The 23,770-nt window shown below is 38.0% G+C and overlaps 1 protein-coding gene across 3 annotated transcripts in view; it reads right to left on the bottom strand.

Moving 5' to 3' along the window:
- Positions 1-23,770, bottom strand: part of MED13L (mediator complex subunit 13L) — a 388,748-nt gene that overhangs the window by 77,793 nt on the left and 287,185 nt on the right. The gene's annotated exons all lie outside the window — the stretch shown is intronic.

The following is a 23,770-nucleotide window of genomic DNA, read 5'->3' as shown; positions in this document are numbered from 1 at the left end:
AGTATTTCAAGCATTCCTTTATCGCATATTTATTTAGCACCTATTACGTGCATAGCCCTATGGAAGACAGTATTTAATTACCAGCTAAATGCTATACACAATCAATATGGTTCTCTAAATAGCATGGCATTTTGTTCTATTTAATATTTGCAATCTGCCTTTCATAATCACGTATTTTAAAAGCAAACTACTTCTCTATATTCTATGTAATTAGGTGAGAGTTGTTAGCCTTGACCTGCCTTTACCCAGAGAGATACACAATTCCAGAATTATACTGCTTGTTTCTACAAACTGTGATAGCCCCACCCATGTATAACAGAGCCCATTTCTCAGAAAAACCCCTAAGAATACGACCCAAAGGAACAACAGCAGCAACAGAAATTCCTCCATAAATCAGGTAAGTCCATCATTACTCTGAAAAGATGAGCGCCGAGATACTAACTTCAAATCTAGATACCATCAGGAGTTCTTTTTCACTTTGTTGTAAAACAATCTCCACACTACTGGAAACTACTTTCAGTTTGTTTAAGCCTAACCTCAGCTTCTTTTCTAATGCAGCAAATTTTAACAAAAACATTCTACATTCTACATTCTACAGCTCCATGCAGTTACCAGTGCAATCCAGTGGCACGGGAAGATGCATCTCACCTTTGAGAAACTGTTTCATTTGACTTGATTGTGAAGTCTCAACATGAACTGATGGCGTGACACTGAGGATTTAGAATGGCTACTCAATTTTATACACTAAGTTACAAGGGGAAAAATGGAAATGACCACAATCAGGATACTTCTGTCAAGCTCTCTGGCTCTGATGATCAAAAGCAGCACCAAGAAGCCACTACCCTGAAAACTACAGAACAAGCAGAGACTAGAGACAAAATCACAAGCAACTTCTCTTCCCTCGAAATGTGTGGCCCTTTCTCTGGGAAGATGGTGCCTCACAAAAATACAGCCGAGACGATAAGGTCGAGCCATGCTGGCTACGGTGTCAGGCTAGGTAGGGTTCAGAGTCGTTTAATAAGCTAGGTAATGAGGACACACGAACAAAAAGCAAGCCGGCCTTCAGGAAGCTCAGCTCTTACTGGCGCAAAACAATACCTACACAAGCAAGTAAATATAAAACAGACAAAAAGTCATTTTGGGGAGGGAGCAGGGCACTCACAACACCAAGAACGGGATTGAGGGAGAGAGAGGCCATCAGGAAAGGAAGGTCTTATAGAAGAGGAAGCACTTAACTGGGCTTTGAAAGAAACTAGGGATTCTAAGAGGCTGAGGTGAAGGAGGGCAGTCCAGGTAGGGGTGGGGGGACAGCAAAGGCACAGGGATGAGAGATGGAATATGGAATGTTACAGAAAGGGAACACCAAAGCAGTTTGGTTGATTATAATGCAGAGTATGTGGAGAACATACAATCAACCTTGAAAATAAAGTAAGAGCCAGATTGCAATGGGTACCAATGTGAGCACATCCTCATTTCCAGAGTAGTAAGAGAAGGAGCACACGGTCAAATTTCCCCAACTCTTCATTTTCCAGATACATCCCCTAGCTAGAGGCAGCCACTAGAAGTGAGTGACAGGATTCCTAGGAATTTTGCTATCCAAAAAGGCTGTATTTTATGCCAAGGACTTTATCCCTAGTAGACCAAGGGATAAGTGACATGGATGGGGAACTGAACTGAATCAAGAGGACTCAGCTCAGATTCGCCTTCTGCTATTACTGGTTGTGGAGTCATGGAAAGGAGGGTCACTGAATCTCTCTGGGTCTTAAGCTTTCCTCATTCGTAATATGGGATTGAAAAACTTGTAGTGCCTGAGACACTCTCTGTGTCATCGCAAACTCAGGGATACTGGGAATACCAAATTAGGGAAATTGGGGCTGGGGCCCCTAGGCAGCCCTGGTGTCAGGAAGAGGGAAGTCCTGACACTTGCTTTTTTTAATTCCCTAAGGAAGTAGGTGAATCATTAATCACATTCATAGTGATGGCTCAAGCTTTTAAGGAGAAAAATGTCATGGCTAGAATGCCTAGCACCACTGGACAGAATGTAGCACAAGACTGGAGGTGAAGCAGAGATGGTGAAGTTAGCAAGCTTTTTATTGTGGGTAGTGGTAGTTGTGGAGGATGAACACAGGAACGGACTCCTGAGTGGAGTTAGGTGCCCAACACAGGTGAAACAGGGCGGGGTAGGGATGGTGGGGGGGGGGGGGGGGGGGGGGGGGGGGGGGTGTTATAGAGCTCTTTTATGGATCAACTAGGACCAGAAGTTGGGAGGCCAGGACCCAGCTAGGACCTGGGGTATATAGGTCAAGGTTCAGGATTGGTGCTTACTCTTGCTAGGGGCAAAGCCAGGAGGTAAGAGGCAACTCACTGTTATTCACAATCTTTCCAACCCCCAAAGGGGGTTTGGGCCTTTACTGTGGTTCCTCTGGTTCCTCCTCTGATACCTTGACTCAGGGGTTTTCAAGAGTCCCTGGGGCCTCTTCATTTATGGTGCTGGGGAGGTTACTGCATTCCTAAACACTTAGAAAAGATTAAAGCATATAGGTATCAGTAATTACTATTAAATAGCTGAAATCAGGACTGCTGCCAACTGTGGCAGGATTTCTGTAGTGGAGGAAAGCAGGACTGGGAAATCCAACTGGAAACTGGCATTTCCAAGTGTGGCAATATAATGCTAGGTAGCAATATTAGAGAAGTGGAAGATCTGAGGTATGGCTTACAAGGAGAGAGAGAGAGACAGCAATAATCTGTGTAAGCCTTCTCATTCTGTGCAAAAAGCCAGGGGAAATTCAAGGGGCTTGGTACTCTGGTTCCAAAATGGAACCAGGAATAATTATTGGGTCACATAGAATCCACAATTTTTTAAAAAAATTTTTATTCTTATCATTTTTTATGAATCATTTATGAATTTTTTATGAATCATTTTTCTTTCAAAGAGATCATGTTTAAGGGGTGCTTCCAAAGGCAGAAACAACAAAGAAAGCCTACCATGTCCAGAAACACTCCACACTACTATGTTTAGGATAATTATAAAGAAAAAGATCTTCATGAAGATAATGGCAGTTCATACACTGACATCTGCTTTTGAAGATGATGAGGTGGGAGAAAAATTCTATTAAAAATCTCCATAGAGGTTCTTCATAAAACTCACCAACTCTATGGTTCCTTTTGGTTCTCAAACAATGACCTTATGAACATACAGCTTAATATTCTGAGGCCTCACTGGAAAGGGAATTATTGGGAAGGACAGCCAAAAACACCGGAAAACATAGCATCAAGAAATGAAAAAAGAAAGGCTTGTACATCTACCCTATCAATGCCCTATGCCTCTATATCATAAATAATTTCTTCAAGAAGAAAGACATAAGGAGCTGGACATGGTAAACGAAGGACATCACAAAAATGATGTTGACTACATCTTAAGAGATGGGAAATGACCAGTTGCTGATACAAGAGTCATTTTAAAATTAGCTAAGTGAGGAATCAGACCAACTTAATAAAGAATAAAATCAAGACCTATTCTGAAGAATGAAACTCAGAAGATAGGGCACACAGCTAAAACTATTCCTAAAGATACAGACCTTGGCACAGACTACCATCATTGCCAAAGGAAATTTAAGGAAAATGCTAAGAAATTGCCTCAATGTGCACAATTTTAATCCCCACTAAAATCCCATCTTCTACAGGAAACCTTTCCCAATTAACCTAAATTCTCGTGCCTTCCCTCTGGTGAATATGTGTATATGTGTGTTTTTCTATACAGTGTATAAGTACATAGTTGTTTACATGCTGTCTTTTATTAAACCGAGAGTTCCTTGAGAGCAGGGGCTGTCTTTTTTCATTTCTTTGTTTTCGCAGCACTTAATAAATGCTTATTGACTGACTGTTTCTTGCTAAGTAGAGACGGCAGCCAAGGACAACATTAGGGTAAATTATAAAAACTCATTTGCAAAACCTGACTGAGGAAAGGAGTGGAAGACGAAGCATACCAGTATTGTCTTATAAAACAGCAAGGAGCAGTAGAAGGGAAAATGTGTTTTTAGAAAGCTGGGTATGAAATTCTAACCAGTTTATTCTGAGCACACTTAAGGATGAAACTGGAAAGAGGACAACAGATGAAAAATGGAAAATATCTGTGGAGAGCATTATCACCACCACCATCATAGCTAGCACTTACATGTGACTTAAGGTTTACAACGCACTTTATAAATATTATCTTTTTATCCTCACAATAACCTTGGGAGATAGGTGCTCCTATCCTCTTTTTACACTTGAGGAAATTGAGACAGACAACAGTTAAGAGATTCATCCAAGATCATGCTAGTGTCTGGGACTGGGTTTGACCTGACTCTAGGCCCAGTACTCTATCCACTGTGCCACTTAGCTGCTACTACAACTCTGTCTAATAACCACAATGGAGGAACCATGTTTGGACTCTAATCCAGTTCCCAAAGTTCTGTATGAGGAAGTAGAAAAAAACTAAAGAAAGCAAAGATGAGAAAAGAACAACCAGAGCAAGTAGATACCAAGGTTTGTGTTGGAGACAACAGAATTCTGATGATATTGAGGGACTGATTTTCAAGATATCAGAAAGAGGAAAAGATCCAGAATGATCAGAAAGAAAATGACAGCTAATACTATCCAAAAAAGGCAATTGAGAACAAATGAACAACTCCAAACTATGCTCTTCCCATATTTTTAAGTTTTTGGAGAATAGTTTACATAGGTTTTCAACGGAATGCTTGATGAAGGCATAAACAGGTGGACTTTGACAAATGATCTTGTATGACAGAACATGCTGTTAAAGTCACGACTGTCTGAAAGGTGCAGGGAATGCGAGACACTGGACTTGGTGTGTGTGGACTCTAACAAAGCAAAATGACACCTTAAGAATGCTACCCTAATAGCTCACATGCTTATGTTAACATCATAAAAGATTATTTCAGACAGAAGGGATAATGGGATTTGACAACCCTTTGATTATCAATATCAAATGAGGCATAAAACGACAAGATGTATATTTGTCAAAGATGTCAGCCAACATCATGGAAGATATCAACCAGTTTAGCGGTGAAGAGCCTAAGAAAAAGGGTATAAGAGTCAAGGAAAGGCTCGTCTGGTTTTCTTTTAAAGTATTGGGGCCATAGAGCATTTAAGGCATTGGAGAGAGACTGAAGGTACACCAGAGCTGGAAGAGGCCTGCTGAAGCAGGGGTGTGTTGAAGAAGGGGCCTGGAAGTGGGCAGGAGATCAAAGACACAGGTAGATTACTCTGAGTAAGGAGCAGGGATGTCTTTTCTTCTCTAATCAACTCTAAGGAGGACAAAGAGCATGATGAGGCTGAGGAGTTTTAAGGAATAGACAAAGGGAGCTCAAAGAGCTCACTTTGGGCAGGGCCCTCAATAAAGTATAAGGCCAAGACCTTTTTAGAAACTTTCTACTAAATGAAGAATCCTTTTGCAACATCACTCAAACACCTACATATTTATCATTTTACATGTTTAAATGTGTCTTCTTACAGTGGAGAACACTGGCAATTAAGTAGTTTCTAATTTTTCATGATTTTTTATACTATCTAAAGAGTTACCCAGCAAGTACTTTGTGATACTTTTACAAGTTACTTTTAAGGGTCTCACTGTGCTGTCTGAACCTTACACAATAGAGTGTCACCTTATTTTTTTCTCTTGAAAAAAAAAGGGGGGAGAGGGGATTCCCAGACAAAATTACTGAGATTTAACATGTCCTACAGAATTTTTGTTCAGTCATTTCAGTAGTGTCTGAACTATTCATGACCTTATTTGGAGCTTTCTTGGTAAAGATACTGGAGGGTTTTGTCATTTCCTTCTCCAGCTCATTTTAAAAATAAGGAAACTGAGACAAACAGGGTGAAGTGACTTGCCCAGGGTAACACAGCTAGTTAAGTGTCTGAGGTAAAATTTGAATCCAGGCCTTCCTGACCATAGGAGGCACTCTATCTACTACCTAGCTGCCCCCTCCCACACGACTGAACAAAAAACTTCAAATTGTTCAAAGGGCTCTGTTCCAAACGCATTCTCGAAATCATCCATACTTGATTTTAAAAGCACAGATGTTTTCTAAAAGAGCAATAATTGTTGGGCCTATTAAAATCTCGAGTAGTTAACTAGACCGAAGAAACTACAAGGTGAAAATATAAGTGTGGATACAGCGAAAGCTCCATCAACCCCAAAAGAATGTGATGGGTTAATTAGGTATTGGGCATTAAAAGGTGATAGTCAAACAAGCAACTAACTTGCAATGAAATGACCTTCTGGAGAATGGATTTTAACAATTAACAACTCAATTCGAACACAGAAGAGAAAAAGAAAGACATAACAAGACACAAACCCTCCAGGAAAATGGTCATTATACCTACCTTAGGCACCAGTGGGAGGAAAAGGAAAGATTCCACCACCTTTTGGTAGTATTCATGGGAAATACTGTCCTGTGGACTACTTCCATGAAAAAGAAATAACATTCTGAACCTAAGTTAACACAAACTAATTCCTTAGCTAAAGGAATGTTTAAGTGATAAAGGACTGTATAATGAAAAACACACCTGGAAAACATCCCTTTCTGTCCTCTGTCAACTAAAGAAAGAATGTAACAAGGAAACTACACACTCTTAATACCTACTATCTCACTACTGATTTTGGTCATTCAGTCGTGAAACATTTATTAAGTGCCTACTGTGTGCCAGGTACTGTTTAAGCACCAGAGGTATACAGAAAGGAAAAAGAGAGTTCTTGTTCTCAAAGAGCTCACAGGCTGCTAGCTGGTGCAGTGGAGAGAAGGTTGAACCTGGAGTTAAGAAGATCTGAATTCAAATGTGACCAATGACAGTTATTAGCTGTGTGACCCTGGGAAAATCACTTAATCTCTCTATGTTTCGGTTTCCTTAACTGAAAAATGAGGATAATAACCTCCCTCCTAGGATGAGATGAGATATCTAATGTGGCTTAAATGTGTGGCTAATGTACCACACTGCTTCTCTCTGGGATCTGCATGTAGATAGACAAACAGAAAGATAAACAGGCAGACAAGCAGAGAGACAGACAGATGGAAACACAGAAAGAGATATCTATGTTAATATATTATACACACATAGAGCAGATGCTTATTAAGTGCTTACTGTTGTGAATTCAATTGAACACGGCAGAAAATCTAACTTTCTAGGATTTTACATTGGAATCTGGCAACACAAAGGCCTATCTCTCACAAGCATAGGGAATTTCATTAATGAGCCCAGCCATAGGTTTTGAAATCAAGCTCCCTCATCATGTAATCACTTCTATGGAATCAAATGAATTTAAAGAAATTGATTAAAGTAAGAATAACAGTGACACTGGAGTAAGGTAAGGGTATAGACTTATACACAATGAAGCTATTATAGCTGGTCAAATGGGAGTCCAAGGCAATAAGGACATGGGGGATGGTACAGAATAAGCCTTATCATGAATGAGTATCAGGAAAAAGGATTATAAATAGCATTCTGGCTGCTTTTCCTTATTTCTTTAAAAAAATTTTGCGCAATGTATTTGCTCACTGTTTGCTAAAAGATTTACTATACCTATAAATTTCCATGTGTTAGTCTTTATTTTATTGCCTTTTGCTACTAGCTTGCATACAAACTGGAGATTTAATAAAATTTAATGGGAGGAAAGGGGAACACATTTGCTTTCATTCAACCCTGAGACCTTATTAACCTTACTCCCAACCACCAGTCTGCAAAAAGGATTCTAGCAATTTTTACTCATTTATATGATCTGGAGAGATATGATTAATTTTTCTCTGGGTAGAAAAAAATAGCCATTTCTGAGGACCTTAATTGATTGAATTGGTTCCTCTTTAGAGCCAATAAGTTAAGAGGAAGTGCAATGTGAGATAAATTTGCTAAAATGCTGTTGAACTTGTGACTGGTTGACTGGCAGCAGTTAGATTATAATTCTCTGAGATAAAACAAGAAATCTCGGTGGTTTTCCTAGGTGGCCATTTACACACATGAAAAGAATCGTTCTTTTCTGTAAAAGAAAACAATGTTTAAAAAACTACTCCTAAAGTCTCTGATGAAAGTCTCGCAACTAAACTGCTTCCACCTGGTCAAACACTTTTGTGGAGCTACTGTCAAAAGAAGGTATCACAGGATCACAGAATTTAGAGTGGGAAGAGACCTCAGAGAACATCGAAGGGCTGCAAGGTGAAAAAGAAGACAAGGAATCTGGAGAGGCAGGAGGAAATAGGCGCAAGAAGTGGAAGACCTCAGGAGCATGACACAGGGTTTCATGACGGCTCTGAAGGAAGGTTAGGATTTCCTTTCTTAGCAGATTTTGAAAGTTAAGTAGGTAGTATTTGAGATCAGGATTGGAGCTCCTGGACCATGAACTAAAAGATTAAAAGGACAGCTCATGGCTAAGGATACATTTTATGTAATAAAAACCAGTAAGAATTTATTTTCCTGGCCTCTTGCATACATCTAAGTAAAAGAATTATAAACTAAAAAGGAAAAAGATAGGATAAAACTGCTGCCCAAAGATCGACTAAGCTAGGAACCATTGAAAAGATAGACAAACTAGTTAGAAGAATAAACAGCAGGGACGCCCAGAAATTCCCAGTAGAAGAATGCCAAGAAATAAAGCTGGCCATGGCCTCAGACACCTATATATAAATGTACAAGGTAACAAGCAGAGTGACTTAGCAAGCCACATATGAGGAGGCAAACTTGACAAGATGGGTTATCACTGAAGACCCGGGATTAGACTATGGCTCTTGAAGGGAACACTCAACTAGATCTATGATCCCATGAAATAAAGCCTCTCTTATGCATGTCTCCCCATAAACTTGCCACCCAATGTCCTGGAGGACTTCCTTCATTTCTCTTGACCCTCCAAGCAGGAACATTCTAGCTTTCCACCTGCCACTCCCTCATGTTAGTCACTTGATTAGGCCATCTGTCTTTACATCATATAATTCCTTAAAAACAAACATTTTGATAACTATTTTCTGAGACTAGGTCTCCCTATCTCACCCAAGCTGGAGGTATGTGGGCCCTTCACAGGACTGGTCTCACTCTGTCAGGCCTGGGAGCTTTGACCTTTTTGTTCCATCTTCCAGAATGGGGCCACCCTTCCTTTGGCAGCTGGGTGGTCCTCTGCTCTGGGGGGCTCACCTAACCAATGCTAAACTCAGTGCAGACACCCCAAATGGTTGAGCCCAATGCAGCTCGGAGCTCCTGAGCTCAAGAGATTCAGCAGCCTCTGCCTCCTGGAGAGGAGGGATCCCAGGCATGCACCGCCATGCTGAGCTTTACACTTTTTCTTCAAAGATCGTCATTGGTCCTGTGCTGTAGCCACCTCACACCCATCAAGTGCCTCTCAACTGTCCTCTCTGGGTGATAGTCACTTTTAGTTCTTTGAAGACAGACATGATCCATCTTTTGCTATCATATGAGAACTTTGGTAGAAGGCCAGTATTAAAAAGATAGATGTTTCCATTCATAGGAAACTTGAGATCATTAAAAGAGCTGTACAATTTCCCAAGAGCAATTTAGTTCACTTTCCTCCTCTTGTTCACCTCTGGCTCAACTCACTGCTCATGCATACTATGCAGCCCAGAGACACATTCTGATGTACTACCATTTGTCCATCCATATACATGTCATAACCTGGAAGGAAATACCCATTCAACAGAACAGGCAGAGAAAAAATGGTTATGGTGGAGGAAGGGAGGATGTGTGTGTGTGTGTGTGTGTGTGTGTGTGTGCGCGCGCGTGTGTGTGTGAATAAGGCCATTCCAAAATGGAGGGTAAAGGGTAGATGGTGATACAGTGTGCTAGAGAGCAACTGAGTGTAGATCAATGGAAGCAAGAAAAGAAGCAACGTTCACTATAAAGCATACTTTATAGTATATGGTATGCTATAAACCAGGACTGTATCAGTATCAAATAACCACCAGACACCAGGTTTTTATTGAAACAACAGACAATACATTTGGATTTGCCGTTTTAGTGAGAGCTCTGCAGTAGCTCAGCTTCCTTTACTAAAGCATTTATGTCAATTTCTATGCTTATAGGCGGGTCGCATAAATCGCACTGCATTTTGGACATCCCTGATGTAAGGTAATATAGTATAATATGATATGCATATGTATAATATGATATAGTATAATGTAATGTAATAATCTCAGAGGGAGGTATAGCCCTGCTATAAACAGTCTGGACAGAAACAGATGAGGACTTGAGGGAACAAAAATGCATACTAGACTTTCAGAGTGGATTTCAATGGGTTTCCATAAAAGTTGGTCCAGGATGCTCAAGAATATATTTCTAAGAAAACCAAGAACAAAAAAGATTCATAGAAAGACTTAAAACTGATGCAAAGTGAAGGAAGCAGAGCCAAGAAAACAATGTGCACAAGTAAATACCAGCAACCGCAAAACAGTAAAAAATAAACATTGCACAATTACAGATAACAAATATTGACCCAAAATGAGATATGAGAAGACCTCTCCTCCCAGTCCTCTGAAGAGGGGGCAGGGGGCTAAAGAATATGAAACACTGAGCATAATATCAGATTTTTTTTTCCTGTTTGAGCAGTTTTATCGATTTTTCTTCTTTGTCTTAAAAAAAATTAATTGCCATATGGAAAAGTTCTTTAAGAGAGCAGCAGGGCAAGATGTAAACAAAAAATATCGTAGAAATTTATTTTTAAAAAGACCATGTCTAGAGGACATGGTACGTTTCCATAAGAACTAAGTCAGGTACACCAAAAGCTTAGAATAAGCTCAGGACGCTGAGAACAAGAAAAGAGGCTGTTTTTCTAAGTTATATTCAGGACAGGAAGAGGCTCTAAAAAGAGTGGAATGGAAGATAAGAGTAATGGACGACTGAGAGAAAGTGGAACTATACAAATCTTGTTTTACTCCTATTTCCTCTGCCAAAGAGAAAGACTTTTGGACTGACAAAAACAGAACAAAAATGGATAATATAGGAATAATATCCAAAGATATCACCTAGCTGTCATTGAGTACAAGCCACCTGGACCAGACGACCCAGTTCCTAAGGTAATCAAAGAACTGGTAGATGGGATTATTAAGTCAATGTCATTGATCTTTGAAAGACTGAGACATCCAAGAAGTACTGCAGGAATGAAGATGTATTATTAAATTTCTAAAAACAAAGAGAATGGAGTCTCTGACTATAGGTCAGTGAATTTAACTTTAATTGGTAGCAAAATTCTAGAATATAGTCTTAAAGAGATAGTTAAATGACCACCTACTACAGGTCATATCAGATGAACACTTTGTTTTGCGACAGGATTAATAGAGAAGCAGATAATGGGAATGCTTCAGATACAGTATTGCTATGGCCCCATATCAGATTTCTCAGGACTTCTCAAATTTATATGCTGTAGGCTGCCTCTGCTCTAACTTTAAGCCAGATCTTTCCATGCCCCATGCTTGCACAGCCAAGGCCTGTGTTCAAAAAGAACAATTCCTTGAGTCTTCCTGCCTAGGGTACTGGAGATAAGAAATTAATCATTTAAGTCATAATTAGACCTAAAGTATCCCCCACTTCAATTCACAGTCCTCTGTTGTTGTAGGGAGCTATCCTAGTATATAGATCTAGCCACTCTGAGTGCTGTTTTTTTTTTACTGTAAAGTAACTCTCCCCAGGAAGGAAGGAAACAAGCATTTATTAAGTGCCTACTTTGTACTAGGCACTGCAAAAGGGGTTGGAGGCATTGGAACCATTGTGAGAATGAAGAAGAGGCTTAGGAAGACTAAGGCAGAGGGGGACTGGGATCAGAGATAAGACCTGTGCTATTTATGATAATGAAAGTGGAATGGTTATCTGTGATGGTACCACCAAATGTATGGTCATCCTTGTGTGTTCAGAAGAAGGTCACCATGTGTACTGAAGTTCCCAAATGGGGGGCAGAGGCTAGCATGCAGAAGAGAAATGTGAGCAGATTCTGAATTCCTTGAGAAAGTAAGGTGAATAACCTGGATTTTAAGGGATAAATGTGACTAGAATTTCTACCAGAAGATGAATGTGTGTGGCCTGAACCTCAGGCAGGGAAGCAAAATTCCTGAATAATTCATGCAAAGGAGGGTCATTCTGGAAGTGGGTGTGAGGCGTAGGGGTAGGGTGTTTGGCATGGCCCAAGGTGTTCTGGATGGTTTGACATTTGACATCAGGCATACCTGATATTAGAGATGAAGTACAAGGAATGCATAGGTAGGTGCATGTAATTATATGGCACTGTCCCACCCAGCTGCTTCCCTACTGAGCTACCATGGGCTCTCTCCCTCCCTCCCCCTCTTTTACTCCAGGACTGTAGTGTCTAATGGACTTTTCCATATGGATGTTCTCTAAGAATACCAACTGCAATGTATGCAAAATGTATATATTTCCTTCAAAAGATTTAGTCATCTAATCATCCAAGTTTGATGATTTTTGGAGATGTCCTGGACACTACCCCACCCTCTAAACATTCAACCATTTCTCAAGTTATGTTGATTCCACCACCACATTATCTATCCTGAATTCATTCAATTCACTCAACTGACAATTTCTAACCTAGCTCCCTATTACCTCTCCCCTGGACTGTTACAACAGTCCCTATGTTAGTTTCCCTTCTTACACTTTCTCCCCCTAAATCCATTTGACATCATGGCCCATAAACCAAAATCTTCAGCACAGGACTCATTTCGGCAGCACACATCCTAAAAAGTGGAATGAGAAAGAGATCATATATTCTTTGCACAAGGATAACACTCAAATTCATGAAACATTTCCTATTTTTGAAGATTAGAAAACAGACTCAACTACAAAAGATTCTCATTGTTTCTCTCACCAGAAGTGTCAATTTGGTGCCTGAAGAAAGTTGGTGGCAAAGAATAAGGTGGAATTAGGAAGAGTAGGGATGAGAAAAGAAGAAAATGAAGCCTAGCAAGCGTGTTCTTTCTGAGCCTCTTTGCAGTAGTGTCTCAGCAGGTCTCCTTCACCCCTTGAGCTTCACAGATCTTGTTCAACCTCAATCATATGACAGGACAGAAAAGAGGCATCAGAGACTGAGGGACATGCACAAGATTACTGAGGACTAGAGAAAGGAAAGGAATAATGGTAAGAAAATCACAAAAAGACAGTATCAAATAACCGCCACAAGACTTGAAGAACATATGATAACTCTACAAAACATGAATACTGACCTTGATGTTAGATTATGAAACAATAACCTAAGGATTATATAGAGAGTTTTGAGAAAAACTTCATCAAATAGAAAATCTAAATGCCATACTTCAGAAAACTATACAGATAAAGTGCCTAGAAATATTGAAAGCAGATGACAAAGCATAGATTAAGAGATTCTAAAAACAGAAGAAAAATTGAATTACAGCATGAAACAATAAAATCTGTTGCAGAAGTTCACATTACAAGGACAATTAGAATAGAAGCTTGCTCCTTGTTTACAAAAAAATTAAAAGAAAATTTTCAACAAAATTCCAAAAAGAAAGATGAATGGTTTATTCCATGAGATAAAATATCCTCCAAAGAAAAGAGCTGTACATTCAACACAGGTGAAGAATTCAAGCCACTCTTTCACGAGAATCTAGAAGTGAGTATTCTATATGCAAGTATCTAAATGGGAAAAAAACTGAATATATCTGATAGCAATAAAAGACAAAGTAATGAAATATAGTACATGTTTTCAAGTGGCTGGTGCTAAAACAAAGCTATGAGTATAAGATGAGAAAGCCTTCTTGCCTCTTCTTTAATGAAAGAAAATTTACCACAAATTAAAAATAAAGCCTCACATCTGAGATACAAGAAAGCAAAAGAGCATCAATAAGCTTAAAAATTAAGCAAAAAAAGATGTAAGAGGAAAAGGGAGGAAGGTGGGAAGAAGAAATGAAATAATATTTCAGGGATAAAAACATCATTCCTTAATTAATAAATCAATAAAACTGGTGGTGTGAAAATACAGGAGAAGAGTTCTCTGATGGAAACAGACACAGCCAAGCAGAAAAATAACTGAGAAAGATAAAGAGAAAATATGTAACAATAATACAGGATATAAAATACCTGTTACAGTGATAAGGGTCTAGAACTCAGGCTCTCAGGAATTTGGGTTTCTGACTGGCGAGCACTCATCATTCCCAGATCCGAGCTGGCCACCACACATCCTGCCAAGCCATCATGTGAACACGTGACTGCCTACCAGGCCTCAAGTTCCAACTCTCCCCTCCCCACAGAGTACATGACTCCAATCACCATCTTCTCTCACTTCTCTGTCCAAAACCCTTCTCTCCCTGACAACGATTCTCTTCTGAGCTGGTTCCCCCTATTGCAGTGTAAAGTCCTTGAAGGCAAGGGGCAAGGATGAATAAGGGAAATACAATTTTATTAAGCACCCACTATGTCCCAAATTACTATGTTACATGTTTTACAATGTTATCTTAGTTTACCCTCACAACAACCCTGCACATTTAGGGTTAATGTATGTACTTTCCTCATCCCTAGTTTACAAATGAAGACACTAAAACAGAGGTTAGATGATTTGCCCAGGGTCACACAGCTAATGTCCAAGGCTGTATTTGAACTCATTCCTGACTACAGAATCAGCGCTCTATATACTGTGCCACATGACTGCAAGGTTTGTCTGGCTTGTTTACATTCGTATCCCCAGCACTTTATCACAGTGCCTTTTCATTCATTTATAAGATGAGAGAAAAAAATTAAATGCAAAATTTGACCTAAGACACAGTTACAAAATGCCCAGAGAATCAGATTAGCTTCAGTAAGGTAAAAGGATTACAAAACTAAGCTCCAAAAATCATCAGCATTTCTTAACAATGTTCGGAATAAAAAGGAAGCAATGAAAATAAATGATACTCCATTCAAAATAACCACAAAATATTTGAGTTAACCTACCGATCAATACAAATGTAAGATTTACCTAAATAAAATCTGAAAACATCATTTTCTGAAATAAAGGAAAATATACAACAGTGGAAAGACCAGTGTTCAATAAACTGAAAAACATAAACTACTGAGAACGCAGCCTCCCTATTCATTCACTGTTTGCTGTCTGGCTTGGGCCAATAGAACAAATATGATAATACTACCTCAATTAATTTAAAGATCTAATACTACACCAAGTTAATATACAAGACATATCATAAAGTGTTACAAACATAAGAATAGGCTTGATTGCAAAAAAATGCAAATTATAAATGACCATGTGAAAATATGTTCAAAATCACTGGTGTCACTCAAATAGAAAAAGGGCAGGCTAATTCTTCCATAAGGATCCCTGCAGCTGAGGAATGACTTAGTTTTAAAAAGTAGTATTATCTAGTCTTATTTTACTTATTTTGTCACATATTTCCCAATTACATTTTAATCTGGTTCTTACCACACTGGGAAGTGCTCTGGCCACATGGCCTGTGTGTGTGACACCTCTGCTCTAAATCATTAAAAGAACTTTGAGGTTTCACTTCACACCATGCAAACTGGCAAAGAGGCAAAAAACAAGAATGACCAATGGTGGAGTAGCTCTGGCTAGACAAACACACTCATCACTGTTGGTGAATCTGTGAAATGGTCCAGCTGTTCTGATGTCAATTTGCAATTATGCTAAAAGAACGACTAAACTATCTACACTCTTTGGTCCAGAGATCCCTCCAGTGAGCACAAAAGACATCAAGACAAACAGAGTAGCCCCATATATTCCAAAATTTTCATAGCTGGACTCTTGGTGGGTGCCTCCTATCAACTGGAGAATACAGAAACTAGCTTTTAAATACAATGGAATATTTTTATGCAGTAGGAATGATGAATAAGAATTTGGAAAATAAGGTGAAGATTTTTATTAATTGATATAGAATGAATCAAGGGAGAACCAAAAGAACAATATTTCCAATTTCTACAGCAAAGTAAATTAAAATACATAATCTAAAAAGGAATCTAAAATTGAGTAACTGAAAAAACTATGATGGTCTCAGTGAACTGGCGATGAAATGCACCATTCTCATGACAGAGAAGCAAAAAGTTACCATGGCAGAATGTTGTATACATCGTCTGGCTCGCTATAAAGCTGCATTATTTTTATTTGTAACAGGAGAGGGATCGATTTGCCAGCAGCACCATGAGTAGATTTTTTTTATTCAAAAGATTTTGATGCAATAAGAAAAGGAATCAGTAAAATATATTTTTCTTTTAACAAACCAGTTACTCCCTCCTGCTCATAGGATAGAGTGCAAAATCCTCAGGCTGGCATAGAAAATGTTATAAAATATCCCAAATGAACTCTCCCATCTAACTTCAGGACTCTCTGCTGCAGGCAAAATGGACTAGCTGCTGTTCCCTGGGCACATCATCCCATGGCTCACCACCATGACTTTGCATAAGTGGTCCTATAGTGGAAAATCCTCCCCCTGTGCTCCCCTCTCTGCCTAGGAGCACCCACCTAAATGATGCTCTGGCCAGATCCCCTTGCCCAGTTGTTGTTGGTTCAGTCATTCAGCTGTGTCCGACTCTTCAAGATCCCATGGGCCACACTATCCACGGGGTTTTCTTGCAAAGATACTGGAGTGGTTTGCCATTGCCTTCTCCAGGGGATGGAGTTGTTAGGTCTTTCTAATTCCCAAATTATTTTGTAAATAAATATCATGTATTTGTAGATGTAGATATCAAAACTGTAGATGTAGATATCAAAACTCTTCCTTCTCTCTTCAATAGAACTTGAGATCCCAAAGGGCAGAGCCTGTCTCATTTTTATCGTTGTATTCCAAACAAACACCTCACTGTTGTAGAATTAGATAAAGTCTAGATGTTTCTGGAACTGCTGAAATTCAAGCCACCCTCTCTGTGCATTTTACAAAATCCCATGGCACTTTTGTGGAGTTGAAAAAGGTGTGTATTAGACAACAGTATGTTTAAATGAATTCAGACTGGAATGACTAGTCAGACCAGAGGGTAGCTATTACTGTCTCTATGTCAGCTTGGAAGGAAGTCTCTAGTGGAAAGATCTATGCTATTAACTTTTAAAAAATAATATTTTATTTTTTCCATTACATGTAAAAACAATTTTGAAAATTTTATAAAATTTGTAGTTCCTCCCCTCCCCTTGAGATGGCAAGCAATTCGACATAGGTTATACATGTGCAATCATGAAAAACATGTTTCCATAGTGGTCATGTCGTGAAAGAAAATACAGACCACACACACACACACACACACACACACACACACACACACACACACAGCGAGAAAGTGAAAAATAATATGCTTCAATCTGCATTCAGACTCCATCACTTTTTTTCTCCAGAGGTGGACAGCATTTTTCATCACAAGTCTTTTGGAATTGGCTTAGATCATTGTATAGCTAAGCCATTCACAATTGATCATCATAAAATATTGCTGTTAGGTTCTGCTCATTTCACTCTGCATCAGTTCGTATAAGTCTTTCCAGGTTTCTCTGAGAGCTTATCACTTCTTATAGCACAATAGTATTCCATCACAACTTATTCAGCCATTCCTCAATTGATAGGTACACTTCAAATTTCCAATTCTCTGACACTACAAAAAGAGTTACTATAGATGTTTTTGTACATATAGGTCCTTTTCCTTTATCTTTGATCTCTTTGGGATACAGGAGTGGTATTGATGAGTCAAAGGTTATACTCAGTTTTATAGGCATAAACTATGCTGTAGGGCATAGTTCCAAATTGTTCTGCAGAATGGTTAGATCAGTTCACAACTTTACCAACAGTAATTAGGGTTCCAATTTTCCCACATCTTCAATATTTATCATTTTCCTTTTCTGTCATATCAGTCAATTTGATAGGTATGAGGTGGTACCTCAGAGTTGTTTTAATTTGTATTCTTTAATCAATAGTGATTTAAAGCATTTTTCATACAAGTATAGATAGCTTTGATTTCATCTGAAAACTACCTATTCATATCCTTTGACCATTATCAACTGGAGAATGATTTGTATTGTGAGAGATGGGTAAAAGTTAAGGAAAGTTAAGTTTCCACAGAAGAGTTAGTTGAGTTCCATAGAATAATTAATGAAGTGTCAGCCTGAACAAAAAAGGAGTAAAAATTAACTAGGATGAGAGTCCTCAGCCAATGGGAATAGAGTTTGTGGTTTTGCAGAAACCACAGTTTAAGGATATAGGCAATACTGGTCTAAACTGGCCAGATAATGGTCAGGGTTGAAGAGAAAACTGAGTCAAATGGCTACCACACATGCTTAATTGGCTAATTGAATATTAATTACCTCACACACCCACAGGGAGGACATATGTTGAGGAGGGGGGAGCATGCCAAGGAGTTGTATGTTGGGGGCATATAGGGAAGATTGTGATCTAGAAGGGAGCAGACCAATCTGTTCTCTGAAGGGAGGTACTGAGCTTTTGGTGCATCAATCTATGTCAGATTAACAGAATAAAGTTGGTTTCACTCCTGTACTCTCCACTCCCTCTTCCTAAAGAAAGATGGAGTCCTCTCCTGGCCAGGAACATTTACCAATTCCTTTGAATTCTTCAATAATAATAAATTGCCCTTGATATCTGAATTTCAGTGTCAAGCTATTTCTAACAGTACCCTTATAAATTTGATTCAGTTCTCTATACAGTTGAGAAATGAGGCACATGCTATAAATTCCCCCTGCCTGGGTGCCTCTCCCACCCCTACCTAGTGGTTTGATTGAGATGGCACCGAATAAACATTAATTTAGGTAGAATTGGCTCAGCCTCCCAATGAGCAAATGATATTTTTCAAATTGTTCAGATCTGAGTTTGTGTGAAAAGTATTTTATAATCATGTTCATGTAGTTCCTGGGTTTTGGCAGGTAGATCCCTAAATATTTTATACTGTCTATTGTTATTTTAAATGGAATTAATTTCTCTTTCTACCTCTTGCTGCTAGGCTTTGTTGCTAACATACCGAAACACTGGTGCTTATACAGATTTTATATCCTATGACTCATGAATTATTTGTTAGCTTTTTTAGCTGATTCTCTAGGATTTCCTAAGTATGCTATTATATCACCTACAAAGAGGGATAGTCTTGTTTCCTCACTGCTATGGGCAGTATTTCTAGTACAATCCTGAATAGTAGTGGTGATAGTGGGCATCCTTGCTTCTCCTCTGATTTCACTGGACAAGCTTCAAGTATATCCCCGCTACTGATGATGTTTGCTCTGGGTTTTAAATAGATACTATTTATAATTTTAAGAAAAGCTCCACTGATTGCTATGCTTTCTAGTGTTTTTAATAGGAACGGGTGTTGCATTTTGTCAAAAGCTTTTTCTGCATCTATTAGGATAATCATATGATTTCTGTTGGCTTTGTTATTGATATGGTCAATTATACTGATAGTTTGCCCAATATTGAACCAGCACTGCATTCCTAGTATAAATCCCATCTGGTCAAAGTATATGATCTTTGTGACATATTGCTGTAATCTCCTTGCTAGTATTTTATTTAAAATTTTAACATCAATATTGATTAGGAAAATTGATTTATAGTTTTCTTTCTCTGTTTTTTACTCTCCCTGATTTAGATATCAGTCTCATATTTCTGTCATGAAAGGAATCTGTCCATCTTTGCCTATTTTTCCAAGTAGTTTATATAGTATTGGAATAAATTGTTCTTTAAATGCTTGGTAGAATTCACTCGTGATTCCATCTGGTCTTAGGGATGTTTTTCTCAGGAAAACATGGCTTGTTTAATTTCTTTTTCTAAGATAGGGTTAAGTATTCTATTTCATCTTCTGTTAACCTGGGCAATTTACATTTTTATAAATATTCATCTATTTCACTTAGATGATTGGATTTATTGGCATATAATTGGGCAAAATAGCTCCTAATAATTGTTTTAATTTCATCTTCATTGGTAGTGAATTCATCCTTTTAATTTTTGATACTGGTAATTTGTTTTTCTTCTTTTTAAAAAAAAATCAAATTAGCCAATGGTTTGTCTATTTTATAGGGTTCCCCCCCCCCCCCACAAAACCAGTTCTAGGTTTTCTTAGTTCAATGCTTTTCTTACTTTCAATTTTATCAATCTCTCCTTTGATTTTCAGGATTTCCAATTTGGTGTTTAACCGGGGATTTTAAATTTTTTTTTCCCTAGGTTTTTTTTTTAAGTTGCATGCCCAATTCGTTGATCTGCCCTTTCTCTATTTCACTGATGTGTTTTCCCCTAAATACTGCTTTGGCTGCAGCCCATAAATTTTGGCATGTTGTCTCATTGTTGTAATTCTCTTTAATGAAATTACCGATTGATTCCATGATTCTTTGACACTCATTCTTTAGGATTGGATTATTTGGTTTCTAATTAATTTTTAAACTATGTTTCCACTGCCCTTTATTAAATGTAGTTTTTATTGTATTATGATCTGAAAAGGATACATTTAATATTTCTGCTGTCCTGCAGATGGTTGTGAGGTTTTTATGCCCCAATACATGGTAAATTCTTGTGTAGCTGCCAAGTACTACTGATAAAAAAAGTATATTCTTTTCTATTACCATTCAATTTTGTCCAGAGGTCTATCATATCCAACTTTTCTAAAATTATATCCATTACTTTAGCTTCTTTCTTGTTTATTTTTTGGTTAGGTTTAAATACTTCTGAAAGGGGCAAGTTGATGTCCCCCACTTGTATGGTTTTACTATTCCTCCTTTACTACATTTAACTTTTCCTTTAAGAATCTGGAGGTATATCATTTGGTGCATATGTTTAGTATTGATGTTACTTCATTAGTTATTGTACCTTTAAGTATCTCTTTTAATTAGATCTATTTTTAGCTGTGTGACCTTGGGCAAGTCACGTAACCCCAATTGCCCTACCTTCCTCCCTAAAAAAAAAAAAATCTATTTTTGTTTTCGTTTTGTCTGAAATCATGAGATTCCTACTCCTACTTTTTTTCACTTGCAGCTGAAACATAATAGATTCTCCTCCAGCCCCTTACTCTGTGTGTATCTGTCTGCATCAAGTGTGTCTCCTGTAAACAACTCATAGTAGGATTCTACTTCTTAATCTACTAAACTTCCTTAGTAGTGACTTCAGGCAACAAGCAAAGACAGAACATTTTTTTCAAACTAACAGTTAACAGAAAGTTAGGAGTGATAGCTAATCCATCAAAGTAACAGAGCCAATAAGGCAACTAAGAAATGTGACAGAGAATACTGGGACTGGAGAGGAAGATCTGAGGTCAAATTCAGCCTCAGACACTAGCTATATGACCCTGGACAAGTCACATAAACATATAGAAATAATAATAGCAACTGCCTCCCAGGGGTGTTGTGAAGACCAAATGAGATAACATTTGTAAAGCACTCTGCAAATCGTAACGCACTATGACTGTTAACTAGATATTAGTATAAATTTGTGCTAAATCTAATAAGATGGCATTTAGTAAGAAAAAACCACACATTTTTATGGGTTCAAAAATCGGCTACAAAAGTAAAGGTAAAAAAGTGGGAAGATTTGGCTACATTTGAAAAATGCAGCCAATGTGTTCTAGTAGATTGTGAGTTACAGAGGAAAACTCAGAAATTATTCAATTAAACCTAATATTTGATAAACCAGAAAATATAAATTACCTGGGAAGTATCTCTCTATTTGATAAGAACTACTGGGAAAACTGGAAAGCAGTTTGGTAGAAAATAGGTTTGATCAATATTTTATACTGTATTCCATAAGCAATTCCAAATGGATATACAACCTGATTATAAATTACATCATAAAAATTTAGGAGAAAATCAGATTCCATATATGTATGAATATATTATGACATTATATGTTACATAAACCTTTCATATTTATGAGTAGAGAATTCTTCATCAGAAATTAATAAAAGTCATTAGAAAGAAATTTGATGATTCTGGTTACAGAAAACCAGAATTTTTACAAAAACTAAATGCATATTGGCTAAGAAATCTTTGCCATTGAATTGTTCTACGAAGGGAGATATAGATAATGTAAAAAAAAATCAGTAAGTCTATTTTAAAAAAAACAAATTATATGAAAGAATGCCCCCAAACAATTAATACAAGAAATGCACATCAGAGCAAATCTGAGGTTTCACTAAAACCTCAGCAAAGTTGATAAAATAGGGGAAAACAATGCGGGAAGGGCTACAGAAAGACGGGCACACTAGTGCATTGTTAGTAGAACTCCAACTTACCACACCATTTCATAAAGGCTAGCTGACTGACATATATACACATACACATATATACATAAATCTAACTTCCAAAACCCATGCTTTAGGAAGGAAAAAAAAAAAGCTTTCCTTCTAGAGTAGTAAGTTAGTTTCTCAAACTGCCATACTATCATCCTCCCTTTTACATTATATAGAAGATACATATTGGCAAAACCTGGTTATAGCACACCCAACCTCATGAAGAAGTGGGAGTAGCAATTCAGAGAAGAAATAATTTTCTCATTTCCAAAGTAAAGATTAATGTTGTAAGATTTCAAGCACCATGAGTTACAAGCATTATCAGAATGCAGTATTTTCTTCCTTTCTAAAGGTACAGGACTAGAGTCTCTTCTGAGAGACAAGGAACATTTAAAAAGTGCTTGGAAATAAGACATTTTGGAACAGAAGGTACTGAAATCTTATTATAAAAGGAAAAGGCAATGTCACCAATCATACTCGAAGGAAAACTGGGAACTGGGAAAGAGAAACGTATTACCAACTTACAAATACTAAATTCTTCTTTTAAAAACATTTTACGTGTTCTGTCTTTAAAATACTTACATTTTTCAAACTTTCTCTCCTTATTCCCCTCCCAGAGAGCCACCTCTCACAACAAAGAATAAAAAAGTATAGCAGAATAAACCAACACATCAAAAAAGTTTGACATTATGTGCAATACTCCCCACCTGTCACCTCCCATCTTTGTACAGAAGGTGTAGGAAGGTATCATCCCAGAACTTAAGTCTTCTTAAGAGGCAAACCTGTTGATAATTTTGCAAGGCTTCAGTTGTTTTGTGGTTGTTCTTTCTGTGCCCTTTGTCATCATTGTGTGCGTGCTGTTTTCCTGGCTCTACTTATCTCACTTTGTATCAGTTATTATTCTGTCTGATACTGTATCAGCAAGGCAACAATCACAATGTAGATGATAATTGTCAAAATGCCTATGTGGTTCTGTATGTCAAAATATCGGAGACTCTCCAAATAGAAGGCAGAAGAAATAAACCCATTTATTCAGACACCAGAGGACCAGATCCTGGAAACCAATACACCCAATCCATCACAGCAGAGAACCACTACAGCCCAAAGCCTTCTGCCCCCTGCTGGGGCCTTCCCAAAAACAATTACTCACAGCCACCATGTCTGCTCTTTCCCTCAGCTCTAACTGTCCTAACTGCTCTCACAGCATTTCCTGTGACACCATATCCTTTTCCTCTCAGCAAGCTCCTCTCACCACAAGTGACTTAGGCTTCCTGTGATATAAGCAGGTGACATGGCCTATTAATGGGTGGAAAAAATCTTCAAATCTAAATTATTAGTACAGATACTTAAATCTTCTCTGTGGTCACTCAACATCTCATAGAGGAGGAACATTTCATTATATCCATGTATGATTATTCCGATAACCATTCTTCAAATGAGAGATCTCTTTCTTTTCATCTATAGATAGTTGTGTCTGCATGCTCATAACTGTTCCAAAACTGACTATTCGGTCATTTTTGCCAATTAATTGGCTAGTTGTGAGGTTAAATTTGGGAGC

This window comes from Trichosurus vulpecula, chromosome 1 (genome assembly GCF_011100635.1).
Source record: "Trichosurus vulpecula isolate mTriVul1 chromosome 1, mTriVul1.pri, whole genome shotgun sequence".
In the NCBI taxonomy this organism is placed as follows: Eukaryota; Metazoa; Chordata; class Mammalia; order Diprotodontia; family Phalangeridae; genus Trichosurus; species Trichosurus vulpecula.
Note: the sequence above shows the minus strand (reverse complement) of the source record. Positions and strands in the feature narration are given on the sequence as shown.